The following is an 8,694-nucleotide window of genomic DNA, read 5'->3' as shown; positions in this document are numbered from 1 at the left end:
CCCCGTCCCTCTGACTCTGAAGAATTGATCCGGTCACGTCTGGCATTCAACATATAGAAAGAAGCCTATTGCTTCACAACAGGAAGTAGCCCTCTGTCTCCACCCCCCTGCTGTCTTAGACCAGGATGAGACAATACAAAGCTGATTAATTGTATTTCTGTGAGTGATTCTCATTTGTACGATAGCTTTTGATCTGTGTCCGGGGGGGGGGGGGGACCCCCCAACATGTCAGAGGTGTGACCCATAGTTTTCTCTGGCAGCAAAGACAGCCACTGAGATGCCCTCAATGTGTTGCCATGCCAACGACGGACCACGAAATGCCAATATAGCAGAGCTCGTGTTTCTCCCATCCAGGAATGCTGTGTGAACTATCCAGACCCTCCTCCACAGCGCTGTGGAGGAGGGTCTGGCTATGAGGGACTAAGTTACTGCTGACTTTTACTCAGCTTGTTTCTCTGATGACTTGCGTTGTCTTTACCGTCAAAATTGAAAATTAACACTTTTGTTGAGGCTTTTAATTGACAAATTCGATCGAAAGTTTTTGTCCCATTTTGCAACACTTTTGACACTTTTTTCAATGTAAATACGTAAACTACGTAACACTAACTTATTAACTTTAGTTTTACAGTTATTTTTGGAATATATGATCAATAAACCTCATTTATAGGAAATTATACCTAATGTTTAAGTTAGAAAAGCAGAAATTAGGAATTATTGAGATGACGTGCATGCTCAGATTTAAACGGTTTACGACATAACTGTCATACTGAAATTAATGAAATCGATGAAATAACATTTTCTCATTACAAACAATAACAGAAGATGGGAATCATTTTAAAAACGCTTTAGCTATCTATGGTTGTTTGGATGCTAACGTTAGCTCGAAACACCATTCAACTGACAGCCTTTGTTGTGTTTGACTGCTAGCTTGTAGCTAAGCTAGCAGTCAGTTCAAAAACATTGAAGCTGTCTATGGTTGTTTGGATGCTAACGTTAGCTCAAAACACCATTCAACTGACAGCAGTTGTGTTTGATGCTAATTGGTAGCCGACTTGGTTAAGTAGGTCCACTTTTACTGTATTGACATTACAGAAGTCTCTCGTTAGCATCTTATATGCTAACCATAGATGCTAACTACTCATCACAAAGTGACGCATGCACGACTCAAATCTGTGCTCTCCTCACACTGGGCAGTGACGGGGGGGGAATGACATACAACAAAGGGCCGCAGGTCGGAGTTGAACCCCGGCCCGCTGCGTTGACGAATAACCCCCTCCCAAATTTCCTGCAGCGGCAGTGGTTTCCCGGGCGCTTGCAAAGCGTTTGGGTTAAAGAATCCCGGGAAAACCAGAGTTGTTTTCTCCCCCCCGCTTTGCCGCCCCTCTCCAGCTCTGTGGAAAAGGTTCAAGCAACGAAGCGCGCCCCGTGATTAGTGCCAGGGAGGCCAGTGCACCCGACGGTCTGAGTTGTTCTCCCCGGGGAAACAAAAACCCCCAAAAAATTTTCCCCCGTTTTTTTTTCATTCTTTTTAAATCCCGAAGCGGTGAGTGAATAATCACCCGGTGAAATCCGGAGCCGGCACCCTGACGGCTTACTTCCATTGAGCAAGCACACAGGACACTTTAAAACGCAGAGTTTTTTCTTTTATCTGGAATAGCAGACGAACAACCCCCCTCGCGACACTGGCCGGGGAATAAAGGAATGCATTGGGGTAAATTGTCCCTTCTTTATCGTATTGTTACATTTTTGGCTATTTTCATTGTAATAAAAACTCGTTCAAAACTACATTTTTTTGTGGAAGGGTCTCATGCCACAATTCCATTATTATATCTGAAATTTGCATTATGTACATTATTTTTTCCTGGTTTTTCATTTATTTTTAATTCTGTGATGTGTGATGATTTTGTGCGTACCTATAATTTCCTTTTTTTTGGGGGACAGTAAATTTATTTCTATCACCCATCTTAAGGTAAAGTAGCAAAACGTACCAAGAATTTTGGGAGTAAAAAAATAGAATATTTTTCTCTGAAATGTAGCGGAGTTTAAAAATAGAAAGTGGATGAAAGAAAAAATGTACAAGTGCCCCTTTAAAAATGTACTTAAGTACTCTGGAGTAGAATCTTAGTTACATTTTTCCCCCTGGAGTAGCCCAGGACAGAGGGGGCTTTAAGCCCCCCCGGGTTTCCCCAAAAAAAAATGTAAAAACAGATTTTTCCACGCGAGTCCTCCGCCTGCAGGGGCCTGTAAAGCACAAGAATTAATAAGGGGAAAGAAGGGGGGGGGGAGGAGGAGAGGGAGGAAAATTTTTCAAGATAGAAAATTTTACAACTTCTCCTCTCCTTTTTCTTTTTCCTTCTCTTCTCTCTCCTCTCTCCTTTCTGTCCCGGGCTCTCGCTGCGGTCAGCGATGAAATCTTCCAGAGAGAGGGGAGAGGGGAAAAGAGAGGAGAAGAAGAGAAAAATACTCAGCTTGCAGCATAAGATGCTCCCTAAAATTTTTAAAAAAGTCCATTTTTTCACTCGATATTAAAAAAGTGCATTTATTTATGTACGCCAGGGGTAAATTCATTTGCAAAGTGATCATTTTGGGGCTGAAAGGTTTTTTGGAATGTTTGTTGGTTTGTTTCACTGTTTTTATTGTCATGCTTTCAGTAATATTAAATAATGTTTTTTTCAGATTTTTTATCAGTTTTTAGGATGATTTTTTTGACCCCAAAGAAAAATGGAAATTTCGGGTCACAGCCCCAAATCAGTCACAAAGAAGAATAAAATTTAAATTAATAAAAGGAAAAATATAGATAAAAATTACATGAAAAAATAATAGAAAAAGTAAAAGAAAAAATTTAAATATGTAAAGGTGGGGAATCAAAAATGTAACGTTTAAATAAAGCTAAAATGTTAAAGTTCATAGTTTTCTTTCTTAAATGCCCCTTTTCTTTTTTTCAAAAAATTAAATAATTATAAATTATTTAGTTAAGATATTCAATAAGTAACCAGAAAAAATCTTTTGGGACAACTAAATGAATGGTTGCATGAAATTATGAAGTTTCAAAATCTTTGGATTTTGGCCAGAATGAAAAAGTTAGGGTACAAAAAAAATTTTTCCCTTATTAAAAAAAAAAAGGGTTTTTTTAAAAATCTAATAAAGTTTTTATAAAAAATTAATTAAGTTTTTAAAACTATATTAAGTTTTTTTTACAAAATTAATTGATTTTTTAAAAGCTTTTATTAAGTTTTTAACTGCTTATATTAGTTTTTATAACAGCTAATATTGAGTTTTATAACAGCTTATATTAAGTTTTATAACTGCTTATATTATTTTTTATAACAGCTAATATTGAGTTTTATAACAGCTTATATTAAGTATTTAAACAGCTAATATGAAGTTTTTATAACAACTTATATTAAGTTTTTATAACAACTTATATTAAGTATTTATAACAGCTAATATAAGTTTTTACAACAGCTTATATCGAGTTTTTATAACAGCTACATACTGATACAAGTACTTAAAATCCCAAAAATTACTGAAATATTCAGAATATTAGATATAAATTAGACGAAGAAAAGTAGAGTGAAACTACGCAACAATAATCTGTTATAAAAATACACTGTAAAACACATTTTTAATTTTTAATCTTCATCCTGTGTCAACAAAAAAACATTTGTTTTAAACTTAAAATAAGCGGTTAATAAAACTTGATATAAGCTGTTATAAAACAATATATCGTTTAAATAATATAAGTGTTATAAAAACCTAATTTAAGCTTTTATTAAAACTTAATATAAGCTGTTATAAAACTTGTTATAAGCGGCTATAAAAACTTGATATAAGCTGTTATAAAAATGTAATATAAGTTGTTATAAAAACTTAATATAAGCTGTTATGAAAACTTCATATTAGATGTTAGAAAAACTTGAATTTAGCCGTTAAAAACTTAATATTAGCCGTTATAAATACTTAGTATAAGCTGTTATAAAAACCTAATTTAAGCTGTTATAAAAACTTAGTATAAGCTGTTATATAACTTGTTATAAGCGGTTTTAAATACTTAATATAAGCTGCTATAAAACTTAATATTAGCTGTTATAAAAACTTAATGTAAGCTGTTATATAAACTTAATATAACCTGTTATAAAAAACTTAATATGAGCTGTTATATAAACTTAATATAAGATGCTATAAAAACTTAATATTAGCTGTTATATAAACTTAATGTAAGCTGTTATAAAACCTTAATATAATCTGTTATATAAACTTAATATAAGATGCTATAAAAACTTAATATAAGCTGTTATAAAACCTTAATAAATCTTAACAACTAAAAAAATCACAACAACTAATAATAGTTACAAACAACCATCCATATTGAAACAACACACAACACAACCAAATACACACAACACAACCAAATACACACACAACACAACCAATACACCCAACACAACCAATACACACAACACAACCAATACACACAACACAACCCAATACATACAACACAACCCAACACAACCAATACACACAACACAGCCAACACACCAACACAACCAAATACACACAACACAACAACATACACACAACACAACCAAAACACACAACACAGCCAATCACACACAACACAACCAAATACACACAACCCAACTCAATACACACAACACAACCCAATACACACAACACAACTAATACACACAACACAACCAAATACACACAACTCAACCAAATACACACAACACAACCAAATACACACAACACAACCAAATACACACAACTCAACCAATCACACAAAACACATCCAATCACACTCAACACAACAATACACACAACACAACCAATTACACACAACACAACCAAATACAAACAACACAACCAATACACACAACACAACCAATTCACACACACAACCAAATACACACAAAACAACCAAATACACACAACACAGCCAATACACACAACACAACCAATACACACCTGTTCTGTCTGTAGTATATATATATATATATATATATATATATAAATATAATGTCACTATTCCACCCAATACACTAATCTGAATTACTGCATATTTAAATGAGTATATATTATATTCATTTATTGTATATTATTTTATCATCACCAATATTTATATGAGTCTATCCGTCAACTGAAGCAACCTGAGTAATGTGCACACTTATGGTGCTTTCAAATCAACTCAGATGTGTTGAAATGTGGGGGACAGAGGGCTCAGACATGGACAGTTCTGGGGGACATGTCCCCCCCCCCCCCCTGTTGGCCCCGCCCTTGCCTCCAGGTATCAGCTGCTCTTAGTCTTATCGAGAGAAGTTTGTGTTTGAACGCGTCACGCGGGAGGAGTTCATTTTGGCTTCTGAAGCTCTGTGTGAACAAGAGGAGTGAAATCCAGAGGTGAAGAGTCTCTAATATGGGAACCCCCCCAACCCCCGTGGTTTCTGGGTGCGGAGAGCAGCTGCAGCAGCCGTCAGCGGCCAGCAGGTATTTACAAGCTAATGTTGAAGTCGGTAGAGATGGAGTCCAGACAGAGACGTGCGATAAAAACTGCAGATGCTGAACTCTCTCTGTGTCGGGGTTAAGTCAAATTAGCTGCAGAGGAAATACATGTGTGCAGAACCCAAGGGCGCAACTTTGGGTTCAACGTTGGGGGAGATCTCCGTCTATCCAGGGTGGTCCCAGGGCATGTATGCATGTGTTGAAAAAAGCCCAAAAATATCAAAAGAAATTTGGAATAAAACCCTAGAGGGCTTAATTTTACACAGGGCAAAAGCCCGACACAAGTGTCTTTGTTAGTCTAAGACTGACATATTCTGGGTGTGCTGGTCTTACAGGGAGGTGTGTTCAGGTGCATTCTGGGCGTGCTGGTCTTACAAGGAGGTGTGTTCAGGTGCATTCTGGGCGTGCTGGTCTTACAGGGAGGTGTGTTCAGGTGCATTCTGGGCGTGCTGGTCTTACAGGGAGGTGTGTTCAGGTGCATTCTGGGCATGCTGGTCTTACAGGGAGGTGTGTTCAGGTGCATTCTGGGCATGCTGTTTTTACAGGGAGGTGTGTTCAGGTGCATTCTGGGCATACTGGTCTTACAGGGAGGTGTGTTCAGGTGCATTCTGGGCGTGCTGGTGTTACAGGGAGGTGTGTTCAGGTGCATTCTGGGCGTGCTGGTCTTACAGGGAGGTGTGTTCAGGTGCAATCTGGGCGTGCTGGTCTTACAGGGAGGTGTGTTCAGGTGCATTCTGGGCGTGCTGGTCTTACAGGGAGGTGTGTTCAGGTGCATTCTGGGCATGCTGTTTTTACAGGGAGGTGTGTTCAGGTGCATTCTGGGCGTGCTGGTCTTACAGAGAGGTGTGTTCAGGTGCATTCTGGGTGTGCTGGTCTTACAGGGAGGTGTGTTCAGGGCATTCTGGGCGTGCTGGTCTTACAGGGAGGTGTGTTCAGGTGCATTCCGGGTGTGCTGGTCTTACAGGGAGGTGTGTTCAGGTGCATTCTGGGCGTGCTGGTGTTACAGGGAGGTGTGTTCAGGTGTATTCTGGGCATGCTGGTCTTACAGGGAGGTGTGTTCAGGTGCATTCTGGGCATGCTGTTTTTACAGGGAGGTGTGTTCAGGTGCATTCTGGGCGTGCTGGTCTTACAGGGAGGTGTGTTCAGGTGCATTCTGGGCGTGCTGGTGTTACAGGGAGGTGTGTTCAGGTGCATTCTGGGCGTGCTGGTGTTACAGGGAGGTGTGTTCAGGTGCATTCTGGGCGTACAACCCTTTTGAACCGTATGCCCGACGCACAGACTCTGTTTTCCTGCAGTTAAACTGTTAAAAGTGGATTTGGACACGCAGCGCTTCACGCCGTGCGCCTAGATCGTTAAAATGTTTATTGCCCGACCCGCCACACCGACGGGCTCGTGAACAGCTAATTGCCCCAGCTTTGCTAATTAAGCAAAGTGGAATCTGCTGAGCGAACGTGAAACGTCAGGGTGGGTATGAATCACGGAAATAAATCCTAATCACAATTATTCGGGTAATGTTGAAGTCCCTTTAATTTAACACGATTACCGGTTAGCTTTTGGACTTTTGCCAAAACGGTGAAACAGTGAAAACTCCTTGAACTCTGATGTTTCCCGTCATACTCTTCATACTGTTTGTACTTCTGTATTTCATTCACAATTAAATCAGAATAGAAAGCATTAACCCTCGTGTCGTCTTCCCGTTAAAATTGAAAATCAACACTTTTGTTGACACTTTTTTATCGATGTTTTTAACTTCTTTACGTTTTTTTCCCTTTTTTCTACCCTTTTGATGCTTTTTTTTTCAAAGTTTGTCCCTTTTTTGACGTTTTCAACACTACGTAACACTAACTTATTATTTTCAGCTTTACAGTTGTTTTTGGAATTTATGGTCAATAAACCTCATTTATAGAAATTAGACCAATGTTTGAGTTAGAAAAGCAGAAATTAGGAATTATTGAGACTAAAATTAAAGGAATGGATGTTGATGATAATCACAGACTGGAATATGTCAACTTTTACTCAATACTATTTCAAAAACACTTCCATTTGTTTTCAAATGCTATAAAATTGAATAAGACCCAAACTTAATGAAAGTAGAGATTTGTACTTGTATTTGTACCCATTTGTACCCAAAGAGCATTGGGTGGAATCAATCATGTTATTTTGGGGAATTAAAAAGAACATTGATATAGGACAACATGAGGACAACATGAGGACAACATGAGGATGACATGAGGGCAACATGAGGACAACATGAAGACAAAATGAGGACAACATGGGGACAACATGAGGACAACATGTGGACAACATGAGGACAACATGGGGACAACATGAGGACAACATGAAGACAACATGAGGACAACATGAAGCAAACATGAGGACAACATGAAGACAACATGAGGACAACATGAAGACAACATGAAGACAACATGAGGGCAACATGAAGACAACATGAGGCAACATGAGGGCAACATGAGGACAACATGAGGACAACATGAGACAAACAGAGGACAACATGAAGACAACATGAGGACAAAGTGAGGACAACATGAAGACAACATGAGACAACATGGGGACAACATGAGGACACATGTGGACAACATGAGGAAAATGGGGAACAACATGAGGACAACATGAAGACAACATGAGGACAACATGAAGCAAACATGAAGCAAACATGAGGACAACATGAAGAGAACATGAGGACAACATGAGGGCAACATGAAGACAACATGAGGACAACATGGGGACAACATGAGGACAACATGAAGACACATGAGGACAACATGAGGACAACATGAGGACAACATGAGGACAACATGAAGACAACATGAGGACAACATGAAGACAACATGAGGACAACATGAGGACAACATGAGGACAACATGAAGACAACATGAGGACAACATGAGGACAACATGAGAGACAACATGAGGACAACATGAGGACAACATGAGGACAACATGAAGACAACATGAGGACAACATGAGGACAACATGAAGACAACATGAGGACAACATGAGGACAACATGAGGGCAACATGAGGACAACATGAGGACAACATGAGGAAAACATGAGGACAACATGAGGGCAACATGAGGACAACATGAGGGGCAACATGAGGACAACATGAGGACAACATGAGGACAACATGAAGACAACATGAGGGCAACATGAGGACAACATGAGGGCAAC

General features: G+C 38.9%; 1 protein-coding gene across 1 annotated transcript in view; it reads left to right on the top strand.

The window, feature by feature from the left end:
- Positions 1–2,388: 2,388 nt before the first annotated feature.
- LOC116704587 (tenascin-like) overlaps positions 2,389–8,694 on the top strand; it is a 59,763-nt gene continuing 53,457 nt past the window's right edge. Inside the window, 1 exon segment of the mRNA XM_032540173.1 lies at positions 2,389–2,476. The gene's annotated coding sequence lies outside the window, so the exon portion shown is untranslated.

The sequence above is a fragment of the Etheostoma spectabile genome, chromosome 16, assembly GCF_008692095.1.
Source record: "Etheostoma spectabile isolate EspeVRDwgs_2016 chromosome 16, UIUC_Espe_1.0, whole genome shotgun sequence".
Lineage (NCBI taxonomy): Eukaryota > Metazoa > Chordata > Actinopteri > Perciformes > Percidae > Etheostoma > Etheostoma spectabile.
This window is presented reverse-complemented; position numbering and strand designations above follow the sequence as displayed.